Source organism: Podarcis gaigeae (assembly GCF_964106915.1).
Source record: "Podarcis gaigeae genome assembly, chromosome: 1".
Taxonomy (NCBI): domain Eukaryota; kingdom Metazoa; phylum Chordata; class Lepidosauria; order Squamata; family Lacertidae; genus Podarcis; species Podarcis gaigeae.
In genome coordinates, this window is record NC_139678.1 from 52,260,153 (window position 1) to 52,281,149 (window position 20,997).

At 42.8% G+C, this 20,997-nt stretch overlaps 2 long non-coding RNA genes across 2 annotated transcripts; one reads left to right on the plus strand and one right to left on the minus strand.

The window, feature by feature from the left end:
• The first annotated feature begins 593 nt into the window (after positions 1-593).
• Positions 594-18,397, plus strand: LOC310851377. The gene is made up of 3 exons (XR_014567734.1): positions 594-641; positions 14,208-14,315; positions 18,327-18,397. It is a non-coding gene; the product is annotated as an uncharacterized lncRNA (long non-coding RNA).
• Positions 4,970-16,259, minus strand: LOC310851366. The gene is made up of 3 exons (XR_014567727.1): positions 16,128-16,259; positions 10,306-10,408; positions 4,970-5,036 (listed from the first exon to the last, which is right to left on the minus strand). It is a non-coding gene; the product is annotated as an uncharacterized lncRNA (long non-coding RNA).
• Positions 18,398-20,997: the final 2,600 nt, after the last annotated feature.

The window sequence follows — 20,997 nt, forward strand, 5'->3', positions numbered from 1 at the left end:
ATGCTTCCTGCTCTGAGACTTGCACATCTGCTACAACATGATTAAGGGCTCATCCAGACTTCCTTTTGTGCCATGTTTTTGGGCACTGGCCACATTTTAAAGCACTGTATCTGAGTACTTTTTTTAAAAAAATATTTTGCCATAGTGCTTTCTCCCCCCAAAACCCACTGAATTGCTGTTTGTTCCAATTCAGCATTAAAGAGTGAGATTTTGCAGGGAAATTGCCAGGTTAAAAAAAGAAAAAAAAGAAAAGCACTCAAACGCAGCACTTTAAAGCGTGGACTTGTGCCTAGAAAGTGAAGGGTAAATGGTAAATGTGGATGTGTTTCAAGCGATTATTCTGCAGTCACCTCATTATCATGATCTAGATAAGCATATTCAGAGTATGCTATCTATTTTGCCTACTAAACCGGCTCTGCAGATTTCCGCCCCCCTGGCATTTTCCTTCAGCCATCACAAGAGAAGTGCATCATAATAAACATTCAACTATATTGCTTGGTTGACAGGTCATTCTGTACCAGGCTAAGTAATTTCCTTTGGGTTTTGAGGTATTATTTTTAGTGCCTTTTTGGATGGCAATATTCAAGTTTGTTGACAACTGCTATTTCCTGAGGTTGGAGAGGTTTTGGGTTGCTTTCTGGGTAAGTACTGTCCTCAGAAAACATTTCAGGATTCTACAAAGGGTTCTTTGAATGCTGGCAGCTACTTTTGTAGCTTGGATGTATATTAGTTGCCCAGCTATTTTGATTCAGCTATTAAACTGATGAGAGTAGAACCTTAAACTATGAAAAAGTTTAAATGAGAAGTTTTATTTCTGTTGGATTCCCCCATTCCCAGTGGATTAAAAATGACAGCAAACTCACATTAAGCAAAGCCAAATGAAGAGGTAAAGAGGAGTGTCCTTTCTCTTAGTAAGCTCTGGGTTTCTTCTGCATCACTTGTTCCTTGCAAGGAACGTTGGCAGTTTTCTCTGAGGGGAAAATTCACTTTATAAGCTCTTTCAGGCAATCTGGTTTCCCTTGCATAATGCATCCTTTGCAAAAATAAATAAATAAATAAATTGCAGAATATGAAAAAATAACTATTCATATGGTTATCCAGGGCAGGGTAGGGAGGATATTCTAATCCAAGAAATATAACAATGATCTTAATTAATACATTACTGCCTGGCATTCAATTCCAACTGAGCCTTTTATGCTTATTATGTTGATGATGCTCATATGTGCAGAGAAGCATCTTAAGGCATGGGGGGGGGAGGGGGGAAGACAGCCCATACCAATCTTACTCTCTCGCATCAGGGCCTCTGGATAGCAGGGAAAAGAACAAAGTGGCCTATCAACTTGAAAATGAAAGAAGAAGCTAATATGGCAAAAAGCAGACATTGATGTGTGTGTGTGTGTGTGTGTGTGTGTATATATATATATATATATGCAGGTTTTGGTGTCCTCGGGTGTCTTCCCGTGTAAAAGTTGGGGTGTCTAGGCGACGTTTCGACGAGGTCTCACTCGTCATCTTCAGGCTGGTGCTTTCGGCTTCTTGTTACTGGAACAGAGCGGGATCTCAATGTTTGAGTTCCTATAAATACCCCAACTTTTACACGGGAAGACACCCGAGGACACCAAAACCTGCATTCCTGTACCCGTGAAAATCTACGAAAGCAAATATATATATATATATATATATATATATATATATATATATAGGATGCAGGCAAAGTGTTTACTCCAGCTGTGTTTAAAAGAAAATGTGATAAAGCAACACCATGGTGGTGTGAGCCGTCCTATGGGTCCCTGCAGACATACCGTTTGGTATAGTTCCTGACAGACACTAGTAATTTTGTGAAGTCAATGCCTATATCACAACCCCCTTACTGAAAATAAGAGAACTTTGTTCTTTCAAATTCTTTTCCAGGAGAGGCCTGGGATCTTTGCAAGTGGAGCCTGTGCTCCCAGTTCTATGATTCTATTGCCAGGAACAGCCAAATACATTTTGCTGCCTGAGGTGATGGACAAAATAGTGCCTCACCCCCAGTGCTATTTTTCTAGAAAAAGAGGTGCCAGAACTCACTATGAATGCCTCCTTTGTTCTCTCAGAATGGCAATGGTGCCCACCTGAGAGGTGCTGGAACTGAGTTCCATTGAGTTCCCACTGAAAAACAAACAGAGCCCTGCTCACCCCTATTTAATGTACAGAAGCTGGCCAACCTAGCAACTGAATCTTGTAGGACAGTATTCTCCACCCCACCAGAGGACAACAGGCTAGTTTAGGCACCATGTATCTCTGCATGGGAATGGCCCCTAGATCTGCTGCCATAAGGGATGCAGGAGAAGGAATCCACAGAACTCGGATTTCAAAGTGGACTCACACAGTTCATGCCTGGCAGATCAAGAACTGGACTGAGTCATGAGCCCACTGTATAGTCCACTTTAGAATCTGCAATCCTGCAGATCACACTATGAGGTGGTCAGAGGGCTAGTGTGTTTCCTCTATCCATTTAATGCACAACAACAAAATGCTTCACAAAGCTCCAGGAGTCACCCAGATGCTCACAGTCTGGAGCTGGGGACAGCTGCTGCCCCCCAAATGTCATCAGGTGCTGTCATTCCCAGGAAGGACTAGCTGTAGTCCAGCGTTTTCCAATCTTGGGTGTCCAGCTCTTTTTGGACTACAGTTTCCATCCTCCCTAACCAATGGTCCTTCTAGCTAGGGATGATGTGAGTTGTAGTCCCCAAACAGCTGGAGACCCAAGTTTGGGGAACCCTGCCCTATTTTGCTCAAAGCATGTGGCAACAAGCCACTTTAAGCTGTGAGCAGGAGGTTGATGTCTGAAGCTTGTAAAAGGGGTAGAATAGAGCACAGTGCTGGGACTGCAGAACTTGGACTACCTCAGAAGTATTGCCGTTTAATTCATTTCCATGCAGAATTTGAAAACCTGCATGGAAATGATATGATACTTACTTAGCACTGTCCCCATGTAGAATTGGGACTGTAATGGGCCCATCCATCCCTAGCTGCCACTAGGGATATACAAAAGCAGCAATTTCCATTCTGACCTATAGTCACCATAATCAGCGCTGTTTCATTCCATTTCATTTCAGCTGGTGGGTGGGCTAAATCCTGCTTTGATGGATGCATGCACGAGTTCTTCTACTCAACCCTGAAGAAAGCCATTACAATGCAAAGGAAATGTCAAAGCAATTTAAAAAACAATGCCATTATGTATAATTTGCAGGATTTTATTTAAAACAACAGCAGTAACAACAATGTTGTGATGGGTATTGCTTTGACTGATTCCTGACCATAGATGAATATGCAAACCACAGCAATTTCAGCTTTTGGATTTATTTACAACAGGCTCAACCTCGGCCCTCCAGATGTTTTGAGGCTACAATTCCCATCATCCCTGACCACTGGTCCTGCTAGCTAGGGATCATAGGAGTTGTAGGCCAAAAACATCTGGAGGGCCGAAGTTGAGTGTTATGTACTGAGTTGAATAGGATCCAAAATGCAGCAGTCTGATTGGTCCTAGAACAATAGGATTCAGAATTCAGCAATCTGATTGGTCCATAGGAGCCACCCAATCCAGCTCCAGGTGGAAGTGAATCCGCAACCTGATTGGCCTACAGGAGAATCCCGGAATTAGCCAATCACGTGGGGCCCATTGTATAAATAATGTATACAAAGCAGACATTCTGGGGGAACTTCCATTCCTCCTCACCACTATGAGCGGAATAAAGAGCATGAAATCCACTCTCAACTCCGAGTATATTTCATTGAGGAAGCCTGATTTACAACATAATTCTCTGACAACCCCAGCTGCCACTGCCTCTCTTACTGCCTGAAGTGACTGTCTCAGTCTACCTAACGATCGGGTCAGCCCCATCTACTGCTGAACTACAGCTCTTCCAGGTTAGACTGGGCAAACATCTCCCATTTCAAGGCACTAACAACATGTACTCTTAGGCTACAGAAGCACTGAAAAATTTATTGGAGGAAATGCTTGATCACAGGTCCTTGGCATATGGCAACCTGGCATATTTTCTCCAAACTGTGTTGTCTTTATACTCTCAATAGTTTAAATAACTGTGAAGGACCTTGTTGTTTGACCTTTCTCAGACTGGAATGGAGAAGTGACTTAGCGGGATGCTAAGCGTCAGACTGAGAAAGAACGGGTGTTTTCGTTTATTCAGTTGTAAAATCTTAGATCCTTATGAGTAATCCTTCTTTTCCTGTTTTCCAACAGATGAAGCATACACAGTTCAACTCACTGTTTAGCACTTTCCCTCCCATATTGATTCCTGTTAAACAAAATAAAATTCTCCTTATTAGACTGGGGAGCGGATGAAACAGTAGGGACCTCTTGGGAGAGGACAAATGGGATTGAAGAGAGAGTATGAAAACAAAAGAAGCACATGCATCTACCAATGAGCCAGGCTGTGAAGAGCTGAGGCTGACACCCCAAAACCATGTTGGGGAAGAATAATATTTTGGAATTTCATTTGTTAGGCAACTCACACAATTTTGGCAGACTGGTAGGTCAAGCAGGATTCAGTATCCAAAATATCTAAGTCAAATAGAGGTGACAAGAGATGAAGTTATTGGGCTAATATATAACTTATTTTTTTTGCAAGGGTGGCACTGTAGGTAAAACCCGATTGCATGGTCGGCGGTTCGAATCCCCACGGCGGGGTGAGCTCCCGTCGTTCAGTCCCAGCTCCTGCCCACCTAGCAGTTCGAAAGCACACTTAAGTGCAAGTAGATTAATAGGTACCGCTTTATAGCGGGAAGGTAAACGGTGTTTCTGTGTGCTGCTCTGGTGCCGGTTCGCCGGAGCAGCTTCTTCATGCTGGCCACGTGACCCGGAAGTGTCTGCGGACAGCGCTGGCTCCCGGCCTCTTGAGCGAGATTAGTGCACAACCCTAGAGTCTGTCAAGACTGGCCCGTACAGGCAGGGGTACATTTACCTTTACCTTTTAGTTCAGGTAGCATCCACTTGAGAGTAATTAGAGAACTTTTGGTGTGGAATTCTTGATTTCCTAAGAAAAATAGGAAACGCATGACTCTTTACTGGAGCATTGGACCCAGAGACCCATAAGATCATAGAACCATAGATTTACAGAGTTGGAAGGGACCACTAGGATCATCTAGTTCAACCTCCTGCAATGCAGGAATCTTCTGCCCAACATGGGGCTCGAATCCACAATTCTGAGATTAGGAGTCTTATGGTCTACCAATTGAGCTATACTAGAGCTTCCATATAAATACCAAAAGCTAACCAAACCCAATCTGTAACAGTCAAGGTTAACCCCAAGCAGAGTAATTAGGAAAGGTGTGCATATTTAGGAAATGCATGGTCAGGTTAGGAAAGGTGTGCATATTTAGGAAATGTATGTTCAGGCATTTATCTGAACGTACAAGTGTTTCAAGTGTGGACAGGGATGCACACACAATCCCAATGCACAATGTCCTCATAGAATCATAGAATTGTAGAGTCAGAGGAGAGGGCACCCAAATGAGCATCTAGTCCAACCCCCCTGCAATCACAGCTCATGTGTGTTCTTTTCACCTGGGCTTTCCCTGATGTTTCCATGTTGCCAGGGACATATTTTATGGGGCTTCTACTCATGTTCATTGGGATGTGAGTAGGACCCTCCAATCAACTGAGGACAACTGGGGACCCTCATAAAGCAGGATCATGCAAACGACTCAACTCAAGTTCAAGTGAATACTTTTGGATGCCTCATGCAGACCTACCTTATGCAATAAAAAGGTCAGGGGCTAAGCATTGGGGTGGTGTGCCTGGGGACATTGGGACAGGGCTTGCATATGCACACCTGTCTCTTTCCACACCTTGAGCATTTGAATGTTCAGGCAAGCACCCAAAGATGCCTTAAATTCTATCTAGAATGCTAAGAAACATGGTTCTATCAGATTGGTTTCAATACGTGTACATTTATGAATGTTTATTCTCTATTTGAGACCTTAGAATTCTTATAACACTACCCTCTCTGTTTTCTTGTGGCTTCAGCTGGGGCATGTAACAGATTGCATGTGGCACACACAAGGCGTGGGCTGCAAGAAATACTGTAGGAGGGAGTTAGGGATGGAATCCTGGAGGTCAGCCAAAGGTTCTATGAATAAATGGAATTCATTGATATTGTTTGCACACCATATCAAGACAAAATACACAAATACTTTCAAACTCAAACTCAAAAAAAAAAGTGTAATACATGATAGACAAATAAAACTAAATATAGAAAAAAATACAGGTCAGTAAGTTTATGTGCTGAAAACTCAGAGTATCTGAAGAAGTTAACTAGCTCCATATACCTTTTCCTAAGACTGGAAGCCTTCAAGAGGCTACCCTACAAGTCACATATCAGTTAGATTCTTCTAATTGATGTGATAAGAATTTAAGGTCTTAGATATATAATAAATGTTCATAAATGTACCAACCAAGCACGTATATAGATCAGCACAGGAAGACCGACATGAAACCATTTTTGGCTCCCAAACTGACCAAATGCTTTCTCTGCAAGGTCAAAGGAAAATGGAAAAGCCTCCCCATTGTCTTTTCCTTCACAAATCCTGTCTTAAGGGTATGTCTGTGTATGAATAGGGTGAGCCTGTGACCTGGCTCAGGAACTAAGTATTTATCATTACAAAAGACTTGCCAGACTCCCCAGGGTATCCAATCAAGTAAGCATTAACAGGTAACCTGTCAGACGAGATAAACGACACACTCAGATTTCAGATGATGTATTTGGGGGGTGGTCTTAGGTTACACCCCTTCTGTGATGTATGTATGATGTATGGAGCAGTGGTCTTGAGCTCCAGGGCAGGGAATTTAAAATGTCTATATAAGGGCAGACACACCGTTGTTCGGGGTTCCTCCTCCTTTCCTGTGTGTGAGGGAGCACCCTGCTGCAACAGATCAATAAAGATCAGGCTTACTAGCTGCTTTGCTTGTCAATATTCTCTGGTTGGCCTCTGTTATTTTCTCCTACCAATAGGAACCTACATAAGGACTCTATATGGGCTATTAGATACCTCATAAGGGGAAAAGGGCAGATTTAGTTTACAACATAGAAACCTTAATTATACTTTCACTTTCAAACATGTCATTTTCTTCAGAAGAGGACTCTAAGGGAGGAATTCAAAACACTCTCCTAGGAGCAAGTTCTGCAGCAGGGTGCTCTAATAGAGCAGTCTTAACCCCCAGAATGTTGACTATTTGAGGGGTTAGGTTATACAAGTAATATCCTTCCAAAGGTCTATCCCAGTTGGGCAGAGCCTTGCTAAATAGACCTCCCCATCTTGGGATCGCTCTGCTCATAGAATTCTCCAGTGTCAAAAAAAAAATAGCACCCAAAATTATGGTGGGTCACATACTGCATTGTTGCTGTCCTACAACCATGTTTTTGGCTTGTATGGCTCCAAATCTCCCCAACTGAGCTACTGTTTCCATCTGTTCAAAATGAGGTCATGTACAAACTTTTCGGCATTTCATTTTCAAGACAAATTACAAGTCCCTTTCATATCAATGCTGACATTTCGCACCTACTAGCTGATATATAACACCTGAGGAAAGGGCAGCTCTATGAATCTGTGCTCCAGCAAGCGGTACTCTTTGCTTAAAGGTGTTTCTTCTTACATTTCCAAATGAATTCAGCATTGGCTACTGGGAATCCATGATAAAGTAATAAATTGGGGTGGGGGGAGAGAAATAAACCAGAAACCCTCTGGAACCTGCCAGTGAAGGCAGATCTTTGGGAGCCTAAATTCACCCATTTGAAATATGCTGCCAGGAGACCGCATGTGGTAGACTGAATAATTAGACATAGGACCAAACTGGATGTGGCGTTAATTATGTGCAAGCATTTTACAAGCAAGTAGGCTTTGGGGTGGGGTGGGGTGGGGAGGGCATTAAAGACTCCTTCTCTACCTCCTTTAATGGTTAAGCTTCAACTCTCTCACCCCACCCACTACAGTCCTTCCACTGGAAATCACTTGCCTGAAACTGATGTTTGCATAAGGAGGTAAGCCTGGCGTGGGCGGGGGTGGGGGGGGGTAGGAGGCTCCTTCCCAATACAAACAACAACTTTGTGTGGCAATTTTGGCTGGGACTCCAGTGGAAGGCAAGGATTAAACTTTAACTCATCCAGCCCCTTTGAACTTGCTGCTGTTTACACTACAAAAAAGGGCACTCTCGCTGCTCACTGCAGCCTCACATTTAAGGCCACTTCTAGTTGAACTTTTTTGAGGGGAGAAATGGGAAAATAGGATGGACTTCGACAGGATTGTCCAAGATGATTGAATTTCTAATCAATCTCATTTCTTCTTCTTCACTACATTCCTGTAGTCACTTACCTGGGAGGAATGTTCTGACGACGACAACAACAACATTTGTGCCCCACCCATCTGACTGGGTTGCCTCAGTCACTCTGAGCGGCTTTCAGCATATACAGAAACATAATAAACCATTTAAAACTTCCCTGTCTTCAGTATGAGCTGTTCGACAGTGGAACAGACTTCCTCAGCAGGCTGTGGACTCCTCTGCATTGGAGGTTTTTAATCCCTCTGTCATGGATGAGATTTCTGCATTGTTGGGGGTTAGACTCAATGACCCTCTGGGTGCCTTTCAACTGTAAGATTCTATGCTTCTAAGCAAGCCACAGTGAACTCAGTGGGGATTGCTTCTGAGTAGATCTGTGTAAGACTGCTCTGTAAGCACTTTGAGATGGATTCTGACAGAAGTGGACCACCAATAGGAAAATACCCAAAAGAAGATGCACCAGAAACATGACCTTTATTGGAGAAGGGCTGTAGCAAAGTGGCAGTGCATGTGGAGGGTCATAGGTTCAATCCCTGGAATCTCCAGGTCAGACTGAGAAACTTTCCTGCCTGAAGAGGTGCCACTGATCAGTGTAGACAATAAGGAGCTAGATGGACTTTCTCTGTTTTGGTGTCACATTAATAATAATAATAATAATAATAATAATAATAATAATAATAATTTATTATTTCTACCCCACCCATCTGGCTGAGTTTCCCCAGCCACTCTGGGCGGCTTTCACTATAAGCTTATAGTCCATTCTGGGCTTATAATCTTCCTATGGTATTGTAGCTCAGTGATAGAGCATTTGGAAGGTCCCAGGCCTTAGGAGGCTATCCTGCCTGAAACCCTGAAGAGCCACTGCCAAGCCATGTAGACAATAGTTGTACCTTGGAAGTCAAATGGAATCCCTTCTGGAAGTCTGTTTGACTCCCAAAACGTTCGAAAGCTCCTGCAGCCAATTGGAAGTCCTGTTGGATGTTCAGCTTCCAAAAATAGTTTGCAAACCGGAACAGTCACTTCCGGGGTTGCAGCGTTTGGGAGCCAAAATGTTCAAGAACTAAGCTGTTCAAAAACCAAGGTACGACTGTACTGTACTACATGGACTTAGTCTGACTCAGTGTAAGTGTGATGGCCTGGGACTCGGGCTCGGACTCAGAACCAGAGGAGTCTCAGTCTGCACTGGATCCTTTGCCTCAGGCATCATCTGAACCAAGTCTGGGCCTGGTCCTGAAGAATTCCAGTCTGCACGGGATCCCCTGCAACAAACCCCAGCTGGGCCGAGTCAGGGGCCTGAGCTTGCCCTGGCTCCAGATGCAGGGATTACCTTGTTGCCTTCAGCTGGGCCCTCACTTATAGCTGCTCCATTACCAGTTTGGTCAGGGGAGGCTGAGGCAGCCCCTGGGTCTAGTAGCCCACTGACGTCTCCCAAGCTGCAGAGACTAAGGTCTGAGAGAAGGGGAGAGCTGAGTACTCGCAGGAGAAGTGCTTGCCTCCGGGCGAAACAGGGAGGTGAGTCATCGGGGGATCAGGACCAGCCATTACCCTGACAAACATAAAAGGCTGTCAGACCCCGCCCCAGGTTGCGGGAGCAACATTGCTGTATGCCAGGCCTCGCCTGAGATCCTGTCTTGACCCCGTTAGACTGACTCCTAGTGGAACCTACAGATTCTGGACCGGACCTGGACCACAGTTCTTGGGTTACCCTTGGGCCCAGCACAGTATGGCACCTCCCTATTTCCCTGTTTTATTCAGGATCACAAAAATAAGATAGCCACACTTGTGATACATTTTGTTTTCAGCTGGTAGCCAAGTCCTTCCTCATTGCTGTTTAGCACCTGAAGCAGTGAGCTAGTAAAATAACTAAGTTGCAGATCCAGCGTGGGTGTCCTATATATGTCAGCATCGTTTCACAAATACAACCTGATGTTTGACTTGTTCTGTAGCACATTGGACTACAGCTCACCTACCCGTGACTTACGCAAGTCACGCTTCTCGTGCACATCAGCGCTTCCTGCGGCAAAAGGTGTGTGTGGACAGGCAATGAAGCCCTCAAGGTGACAGCTGTATTGTCTGAGGAATAGAACAGGGCCACGTAATTAAAATGTGAACCGAAACGTTGAATGTTAAAAATAAAAGAGAGAGTGGTTAGCAAGCACAATGGCATATAAATATAAAATTGCAGAGGATTCCACACTCCCTATACATTTTCAAGACATGCAACCTGTTTGGCTACAGACAGATTTCTACATCCAAATATCACCTCATTGAAATCCCTCGGAGGTATCAGAGTGGCCACACGAACAATACCATCTGTACATCACAGTTTTAAACTTCAAGAGCATGTAGAGAAGAGTTTTCAGCAATGTGTGAACAGATTCACTGCTTGGGAAGTCAGGCATTTATTGGTCAGGATAAAGTATTAACTATCTGCATGAAGCCATTATTTAAATTTGCACTGTGTTTGTTTTTGCTATTTTTAAGTACAGTGGTACCTCGGGTTACATTCGCTTCAGGTTACATGCGCTTCAGGTCACAGACTCGGGTTAAGAACTTTGCTTCAGGATGAGAACAGAAATAATGCTCCAGCGGCGTGGCAGCAGCAGGAGGCCCCATTTAGTGGTGCTTCAGGTTAAGAACAGTTTCAGGTTAAGTACTGACCTCCGGAACGAATTAAGTACTTAACCCGAGGTACCACTGTAATGCGAGAATGCCTGCCTCGAGTCTCCAAGACATTGCTTTCAGTTTCATTTTAAAAATCCCTAAAAACACTTAGTGGGGAAATGTCAGACATCAAGTTAGCAAGTCTAGGCAAAGATAGGGAGGTGTGCAGAAGGATTTTATATGCACCTCTGCAAATTGGGCTGGAAGGGTACATACAGTGCCTGCCTTCATATACAGAAGCAGAAAATCACTCGCTTTTTGTGGGTTGGAGAGTTGGAACCTGAGATTCTAAATTTTTTTATGACAGATGACATTTAATTTAAGCCAGACCTTAGTTCCAGTACATGTTAGTTGGAATATAAATGGATGTGTGTTAATATTTTCTGCAAACCTTCCACTTGCACCTCTGCCCTGCTCCTGTTCTAAAGTTATATTCAAAACATAGAACATTCTCTATTGCTTCCTTCTCACTGGAAAAACTTATTATCGATTTCAGCTGGGATCATACAGCCAAGCTTGTTTTTACTGCTAGAGCAACACTTATCTGTATGATTTCTGCTTGAAATTGCTGATATTGAGGTACACGCTTTGATTCACAAGCTGGGGCAGGGCCTAGCAGCATTGTCAGCAAGTCAACATATGAGTGAGTGGCATGGTTTTCAGGGCTTCAGTCACAAGCTAGACCACACAAAGCAGACGTGTGTTTTCATAATCGCAGATTCATTGGGAGGTATGCCTGAAGTGAATAAGAACACTCAAGGTCCGGCCTTACCATCTTTGTCTAGCCTTGGCTACGGCACCTAGGTTATCTGTATTATTTTAAATTAAAAGGTCAGGAATCCTATCTACTAGGGCTGGGTGGATAGAATTGCTGGAAGAAACCACCAGCACAGGTGTCATTTCTTACACAACTTTGGGTTCCTTCATCTTTCAGTTTAGCAAAACAGTCTGTATCCATGGAATCACAAAATGTAAACGAGCCCATTCTTTGTGGAGGGAGACTTGGAAGATATACTGTACTGTACACCAGGGCTGACCCTATCATTAGACAGAGTGAAATGGCTTCCTAGGCAGATGCTGCTGCAGCTGAAGTCTCAGACCTGTGTTCCCTAATTCAGACTGCTGCATCTTGCACTTTGCCTCAGGTGGCGAGGTGTCTGGGTTTGGCACTGGCGAGCACAAGACTGCCCTGCCTTTCCTCTCTTCCCTTAAAATCAGGGCTGTGCGCGCAACAGGGCAAGCCATCTTGTGGAAGCATTAAGCAGGGCTGGATGTCTGGAAATGTCTGAGTACTGCAGGAAGCCCTTTTTTCTTTTTCTTTTAAGTGTTGGCCCTAGCAGGGAAGGAGAGGTGCCCACTGGCCTACACTTCAGAGAGCACCATGTACCTGTGACTGACACTGCTTCAAATTGCACAATCTCATTTGAGTGGTAGATCTGAACATTAGGCAGCTGAGATACTGCAGTAAAGTCTACTAATATGGGAGAAATTATAGGGTGAGACATATAAATGAGAGAGTGCAGCAGAAACACCAGTAGCTGCAGCACTGCATGCAGTTGATGTATCTGAATGCAGCCAGGGATTCCTTGAATCTGTTTAATTGGAAAACGGACACGTTGGAAAGCTACCGAGTTGTAAGATTCAGCTGTTCACCCAGGGTCTACTGAGCGGTGTTAAGAGGATTGCCGAAAGCTTTTTTTAATTACACATTGTTGTGGCCACAAATTAAAACCCACCCCCAGATTAATTAGTTAAGGGCACAACAGGCAGTAACTTTAGGGATGTAGGGTTGTTCAAGGTCTGCCACCATGTCGGCGGTGTGCATGCATCAGCTCCTTTCTCTCTTTCTTGATGCAAAAGAAAACTGACAATGGCTTTTCCTTCCTGTTTGTATCCAGAGCTGACACAGAACAAAAGCCATTCTGAAAGGCAAGATCTAAGAGTCAGAATCATAGGCAACTGAAGTGGTCCAATACACTTGCATCTCCAACAATACTGATAGATCTTGGGATTTATTTGTTTGTTAATGGCATTTTAATAAGTTACACTAGAGAACTTGTGATCAGGGCTAGCCCACATATGAGGCAAGGTGAGGCTGTTATTAAAATGACTGGGGAAATTTTGGACAACTGTATAGGCCTGTCAACATACTTAGGTTTCCAAGAGATTCCTGAAGCTCAAATGTGATGAATATTCCACAGCATGGGGCTGGTGACAGCGAATGCCCAACTTCTAGTGGAGGCCAGAAAGGCCTCTGCAGCACAGGGGACAACTAGCAGTTCTCCTTCAGATGATCTCACTGACAGAGCTGGGATATACTATTGTCAAAGCTTGATAAAGTATTCATGATGAAAAAGAGAGGAAATGTTTCCAATGCCTTTTCCTTCTAGCAATGAATACTAGATTTTGCTTATCACATTTTGTTCATCTTTCACTAAGACAACGCCTCCTTTTCCTCCAAGGCACACTGACAGAAGCTTTGCAGTATGTCCAGTTTTTTAAACGTCATCAATACATTAATCTATCAGTTAAATGCCATTGCCAGGTAATTAGCCAGCTAAAAATCTTTAATCAGTTGAATGCCCTAATCTAAAGTCACTCTGAAACCCAAGGCAATCAAGAGGCATTTGTATGGCGAACAAACAAAAAGCATCCATCTTCATCTGGGCTTCTCAGGGGCTCGAGAATAAGAAAGCAAATGGTGCCACATTAATAATTTCTTCAAGCCAATGCCTCTCCCATTTTATCACTGGAAAGGGGTGAAAAATGCTACTATTGGGGGTGGATGATAGAAAATCCAACTCTGGCAGAGTTGGAACAAAGAATTCCAAGGTGGAATCAGTCAAATGAGTGAAGTATTATATAAAATTCTGTGTTGCTCTCTTGCTAGCCTCTGCAGGAATCACAGAGAGACTGCATGATGTCTTCATCATCTTTTGCACAGGTTTTTTTTTTTTTAAGGGATTAGATGAGGATTAAACACAAACAGAAAGCATGTTTGGGACTGTGGGTGCTCGCTAAAAGGGCATTCTCCTCACCTACAGTGGTTGTGTGTGAAGATGAATACCTATTGGGAAAGAGTTCACAACACACTGAATATATCCCATGCTGGGAAAACCTAAAAGACCTACTGCATTGATGATGCACCTATTGAGGGCAAAGTCTAGAAAAATATGCCATTCAGAAATTCTCTTTTTGATTCTGTCAGGTATGAATTCCTCCTAAGTTCTGTGAACAAAGAACGTCAGAAGTTCCCTGAAGACTGCACTTCATACAAATGTTAGCCTATAAAAAGGATGACAGCTCCAGTTACAAGGTGGGATGCTGAAACTCAAATATCCCTTGTTGCTTTCAGTAGCAACTCCTTGTTTAATCTTATATCCAATTCACACTCCTGATTTCCAAAAACCTCAGATCTCTCTGGTCCATGCCTTGTTTATACTCTGCATCAGCTTCGCTATCCTGGTCGATGAGGATTTTCACCTGGTTTCAGGTTATACTGAAATTTAAACTGGCTGGCAGCTTGCAGTGTTACCCTTTGTAAACTGCCCACCATTTTATAAGTATCCCAGTGGCCTGATGTCGCAACTCCCAGGGCATACATTTGGTTGGAACTCTATTGTGTTAAGAAGGCAACTGAGAGAAGCGGCTGAAGATCTGGCTGAAATTGGGGTTGGGAAAGGCTTACAGGTTTCATTGGGGGTCCTACCTTAATACTTATAATTTAAGAATTGCCCAAATGCCTCTTTATGTTTTGCATGGAAGGGAACCAATTCCTTTGGAAAGACTGCACCACAGATGGAAACTCCCTGGGATGTGCCCTCCGTTTTTTTTAAGAGGATCCAAACCCCGAGCATTTTTGCTCCTGTAAATACAAGATAAGAAGTCGATCGTCTGCCCTGTGGAATTGAGTTGCAAAACAGTTCTTGAGGGAAGCATTGTTTGTGTTGTTTTGTTATACACAAGAAATTAAGATACCATGCCTGTGTTGAACTGTGTGCTTCTAAATTACCCCTATTATTGTTGTTACCATTACATTTCCAATTGTACTGAGCAGTCAGTAGGAGCAGCCATTGCAGCATTCATCCAACACGACTATTGTCAAGAATTGATACACAAAGGGCTTTTTGTTTAGGTCTACCCGACTTGTTTTGTGGATGAACCTTTTGGCATATGTAAGCTGTCCGTTCTTTCACTTTTTATTCCCTTTTCATTCCATATGAAAATAAAATCCCAACCAATACATTTTGGCACATGAGGTCACTGGCGGAGGAAGAGGAGTGCGGGGGGAGCGCACCACCCCTGGCAGCGCGATCCCGGTGGGGTGCCATCGAGGCTGCCCCCCGCCTGTGCTGGGAGCCACGCCCCCACCTGCTCTCCACCCCCCCGGTGCCGGAGCATAAAGCTCCACCACTGCATGAGGCGGACCCCAAAATGGCACCCCCCTCCTTGCCAAGGAAGGAGAGGTGAAGGAAGATCTATACAGTACAGTATGAAGAATAGGGGGTGGGGAACAAAGATCAACAACAAGATCTGCTGTCCCACAGGATCCTGCTGCCTGAGGCAGTCGCTTCACCTTGCCTCATGGATGAGCTGGCCCTGATCCCACCACCCAGCATCTGAAGAATGTTAGCAAAGGATGTTTTCTTGCAAACTATTAGCTTCCTATTTCTCTGTCTATCTATATATCTTTCTCTCATCTATCTATCACAGGTATTTGTACATAGGTTGTCTATTTTTTCTTAAAACACAAAGTACAGTACGTAAATTTTTCACAAAACTTCTCTTCTCTCTTAGACTAATATAGAAAATAGTATCTTAATATGATCTTTCATTTGAGACACAATATTTAGTATCTTCCATTTACTGCAATTCTCTCTTTCCAACTGACCGTTCCCCTATATTACTGGGAATCCCCCCAGTGCAGAGTCAAGTGTTTCCAATTATTTCTATACCAGCACCTTAGCTATTTGTCTTTTTTGTCCACTATCCATTTTGGCCACCGACAGAAGAGTTACGACCAATTTGCTTGGTCATAATTGGCTTGGTGTCTCACGTAAAACTTGGAGATTCCCCCATAGTTCTCTTCTTCTACCCCTCCCCCACCACATCCATGCCAGAAACTTACATTTTGAGGAAGTACAGCAAGGATAGCCAAAGTGGTACCCTACAGATATATTTGACTCCAATTCCCATCAGCCTCAGCTGAGCCAAGGATGATGGGAATTGGAGTCCAAAACATCTAAAGGGCACTACACTGGCTAACCCTGACGTAGAGAAAACAGCAGCAAGAGAGACAGTGGCAGAGGTCTCATCCTTGAGTTCCTTGCCTTCTCAAGAGCAACGGAGACTTCTGGATATGCTTGGATGTGTTTGTTGTGTTGCTCTGACAGCCCTGGAGAGGCTGCTGTAAAATTTACAGCTGCTGTAAAAATGATAATGATAACAATTATAGTAATTTAAAAATATATTCATTTATGACACAAACATACCTGGGTTTTTATGATGTTTGAGTTTTCAGCCTTATTTTGAAATAAATAAACAAATAAATAAATAAATTGAAAACATCTTATCTCTGTATTCAGGAAACATATCTTTTCCCACTTAGATGACCACTTCATGCATCTGATGATATGGATGGTGGCTCACCAAAGCTGAGGCCACAATAATTTTTTTAGTCGTGGTGATGCTGCAAGGCTCTTTCATGTTTTTGCTCCATCAGCCTGACATGGCTGCTCCTTCTTGACTGTTTTCCTATTTGCTATGTGATTAATCTCTAGGAACCTGAGTTCATTTGGAGCCTGAACATTTTTCATACCAAATGCTTTGGCATGTAAATTATTTTCAGACATGCACACATATTTTTTGAAGACATTTATAATAATGACACTTGACGGTAGGGTGGCGGGGGGACAACCTGTTAATTTCTGTGAGCTGGAAACATTTTAGATCCATCCCATTTAACAAGTCTATATTGTCTGGAGATTTTCAAATAAGGCCAAGGTTTCAAATGCAAGGAGAAGTGTATAAATAATATATATATACACCATATGTTTGATAGAAGTTTCAACAAGTGCATGAGAAGAAGGTATTATGCTCTCTCCCCCAAATGGGATTATGCAGTGGTGCTGTGGTCTAAACCACTGAGCCTAGGGCTTGCCAATCAGAAGGTTGGCGGTTCGAATCCCCACGACAGGGTGAGCTCCCGTTGTTTGGTCCCTGCTCCTGCCAACCTAGCAGTTCGAAAGCACATTAAAGTGCAAGTAGATAAATAGGTACCGCTCCGGCGGGAAGGTAAATGGCATTTCCGTGCACTGCTCTGGTTTCACCAGAAGCGTCTTAGTCATGCTGGCCACGTGACCTGGAAAAACTGTTTGCGGACAAATGCCGGCTCCCTCGGCCAGTAAAGTAAGATGAGTGCCACAACCCCAGAGTCGTTCGTGACTGGACTTAACTGTTAGGTGTCCTTTACCTTTTTATGACTTTTAAACAAAAATGAGAGGGTGAATCAGATCACATTCAAAGGCAAATCACCTGCTGATGATGCTTTGTGTTACACTCCTTTCCATTCTCATGCCCATAATGCTATGTCAGTTCAAAGTTGTTAATGTTCTCACTTGGTGTGTGCTACTTTGGGGTAGAAATGTGGGGCATAGCTTGCAGGGGGGAATACTATTTTAAATGTAGATATAATACTTCACAATAGTTAAAAAGGAAAATATGTCATCCATTAGTTTTTAACAAGTTATGTAAAGTTGATTTTCCTATATTTCAACTAAACTCCTACTTCGGAAGAGAAACAAAACCTTTTTAAAAAGAATGTTCTAGTTAGTAGCCTTCTGCTCCTTTCTGAAGATGCATGTGGATGCTGCAAAACGTTTGTATGTAGGATGAGTACCAATCCCACAATAAACACGTGCCTGGAAGCACCCGGATTTGAATAACTGCAAGGTTTTTTATTTCCAAACGGGGATTCTGAGGCCATGCTTAACCTGATAATAAGCCTGGTTAAAATTAATGCACTTGCTTTGGCATAGGCGTGATGCTTCTCTGATGAAAGATTTCTTCAAAAATAATTGGAGTCCTTTGGTACAAGTGAATATTGTACTGATCTTTCATTTTTAAAAAGAAACTCTTACATTTCCCCTCCCCTCTTTCTTGTTGTTGCCAAGGGTCGATTTATTATTATGTTATTTACTGGTATTTTATGTAAATAGTTTTGGAGAGCTGCCCAGACAAAAATCTGTTCAAGAAGGCCTAGAATGCATTTAAAAAGCACAGTTCTGAATTAATCTGCTGCAAGAAGTTTTTCTTCTGTCATTTTCAGACTGAGACAGACTGCAGACTTGGTTAAGTGCTGTGACATCTTCCAGAAACATTTTTAAAAATACACGCTGCCTGAAGAAAAAGTTCTGTACAACTCAAGTAAAAAGGCTCACCTGCCAAGACTGGTAAACTTCCATCCTGATAAAGAAATAACTGTTTCTACAGTATTTCTGATGTTCAGAAGTGAGTGCTGCTGCTCAAATCAGTAGGTTTGGGGGGGAGCCACGTTTGCGCCCTCCTCATGGAACATTAGGAGGGAGAGGAGTGATGAAATGGAGTATCATCAGCCAAAGTACAGTCAAATCTCAGTTCCCAATGCCTCCATTTTGGAATGTTTCAGCTCCCGAACGCTGAAAACCAGGAAGTAACTGCTCCAGTTTTCGAACAATTTTCAGATGCTGAATGTGCTATGCTGCTTCCGTTTTGAGCTTCCCTATTACATTGAGGCTTCCGCTGTCAGTTTTCGGTTGTTGAACGTTTTGGTCTTCTGGAATGATTACATTCGACAACAGAAGTTTGACTGTACAACAATATTCTGTTGTCAGTCCCACCTGCTTTTTAACGAGTTCTGCCCTTTTCTTGTTGATGGTCAAACATGTAATTTTACCTTTTCTCTTTGCTTTCTTCTCTTTTTTTACTAGCGGTAGGTATTTGTAGCTTAATCACCTTTTTGAACATATCTGGGCAGCTAAAGAGTAGCAAAAGAAGGGATGATTCTATGCTTGCAGAATAGAAGGAAGCTGTTTTTTTTGTTTTGCTTGGGGCTTCATGGAGTGCAATTGCTACTACAGCAGTACTGCTGGCTGCGTTGTCTGATAGAAATATAAGCGATGCATAAAATGGGAGACTTCAGTAAAATGACAACAGAGAAATTCGCCTTTCAGAAAGAAATCAATGTTGCTGGATACAATTTACCAAAAATAAAGGCCCAAGTGATACATTCAACTAGTGATTTGCTGGAGGGGCACCTGACTTGGTTATTGAAAAGTGAGACAAATGTACTCTGCATATGCTCAGAGGCCTGAAAAGCTGCAATCCATGTTAATATAAGTAGAGGGTTTTGTAGCTATGATGCCTCAAGTGAGGTGGATGTAATTCTTTACTGAGTGGAGGAAGATGTCCAAAAGCATGCACAGGAACAACAAAAAACAAGCATGTGTTCTGAAGTGGCACAACACATGGATGTGACTAATAAAGGGTACCCTCACTACATTCCCACTTACGTCAAGTGGCAGCAATTCTCCCTAGTCTGACCTGTTATACACTATAGGGTGATGTCCTTGATACTGTTTGACCTATGCCAGTGGTGGGGAATTTGGGGGATGCCAGATGCTGTCAGACCCTAGCTCACCCCACCTCCAGCCAGTGTGACCAATGGTGAGGGGCAGTGGTAGATCTAGTCCAACAGCATCAGGAGACTCATAGATTCTGCACTATGTGGTTCATTTGCCCATAGCACATAAGGTTTGTTTGACAAAGAAAAACCTTCAGTCAGTTGACCTTTAATCAATTCCTCTGGGAAAAGATTATGATTATGCTCACGAGTCTGCCTTGTTTTATTTTTAACACTAACAAAAAAATGAAACAAAGAAAGCATATGTTCTTTACGTTCCTTTATTCCCCTCCCCTTTATGTTGTTAGTGCTTTAGATACATTTCTTTGTTCATGGCTGGCTTATCTGGAATCATAAATAATCCATGATCAGAGAAGTAAAAAACAACAAAAAACCCAAACCAATTTCCATGTTAATTAAAGGCTGGGAAAGGAACAATGGGGTTGTATGTTTCTCTGGAGGTTGCCTGAATTCTGCTGGGATTTCAGATGCAATGTGCTCATCTACATTCACCTCTTTTCATACTGACACACACCAGTCCCTTCACGTTTAAGAATTTAGAGAGATTGACCAAGAAAGAAAGAAAGAAAATATTTCCAAAGTAAGGACTATCAAGAAATAACATTTTCATGACTTTCATAGAAACAGTGAAATTGAATTCTCTGAAAGCTAGTGTCACATAGTGTGGGTGCTAAAAGCTAGAACTTCCCAGTTTGAAAATCTCCTTTACCATGAACTCAATGTGCTGACATATTGGCTAACAGCAGCATTCTAATGCATGTCTACTCAGAAGTAAGCCCTATTAAGTTAAATGACACTTAACCCCAGGTAAGTGCAACCTGCAATCCTATGGGAGCCAGTCCCACTGAACTCAAAGTGTCTTGCTTCAAAGTACATACACAGGATTGCATAGTAAGATGCATACACACTTCCATTCACTCTGCATCCAGCACTGCATCCATCCCACCATTGGTTTGGGAAGCAGTGTTCACACAATGTTAGCCATATATAATTCATCTCCTTTCTGTGTGTATCCTGTCATTTCTTAGGAAAGGCTGTGTTTTGATATTCCCCACCAGCCCAAACCAAAGCAGCTTTGATCCCTGTGTGTTCTGTTAATAATGTGTCCACAACCTACGTAAGTCAGTTGTGAGCCAAAACCCAAGCTTTGAACGAGCAAGTGGTCTTAATTAAACCACCAGGTACAGTCCCCACTCTGAAATGTGGGGTAATAGTTATTATTTATTTAATTGGTTCATTGCCTAATAGCGGTCAATGTCTAGGTGGCTTTCAACAAGTTTAGAAGCATACAAAAAAAAATTTAATGCAACCTTACAGT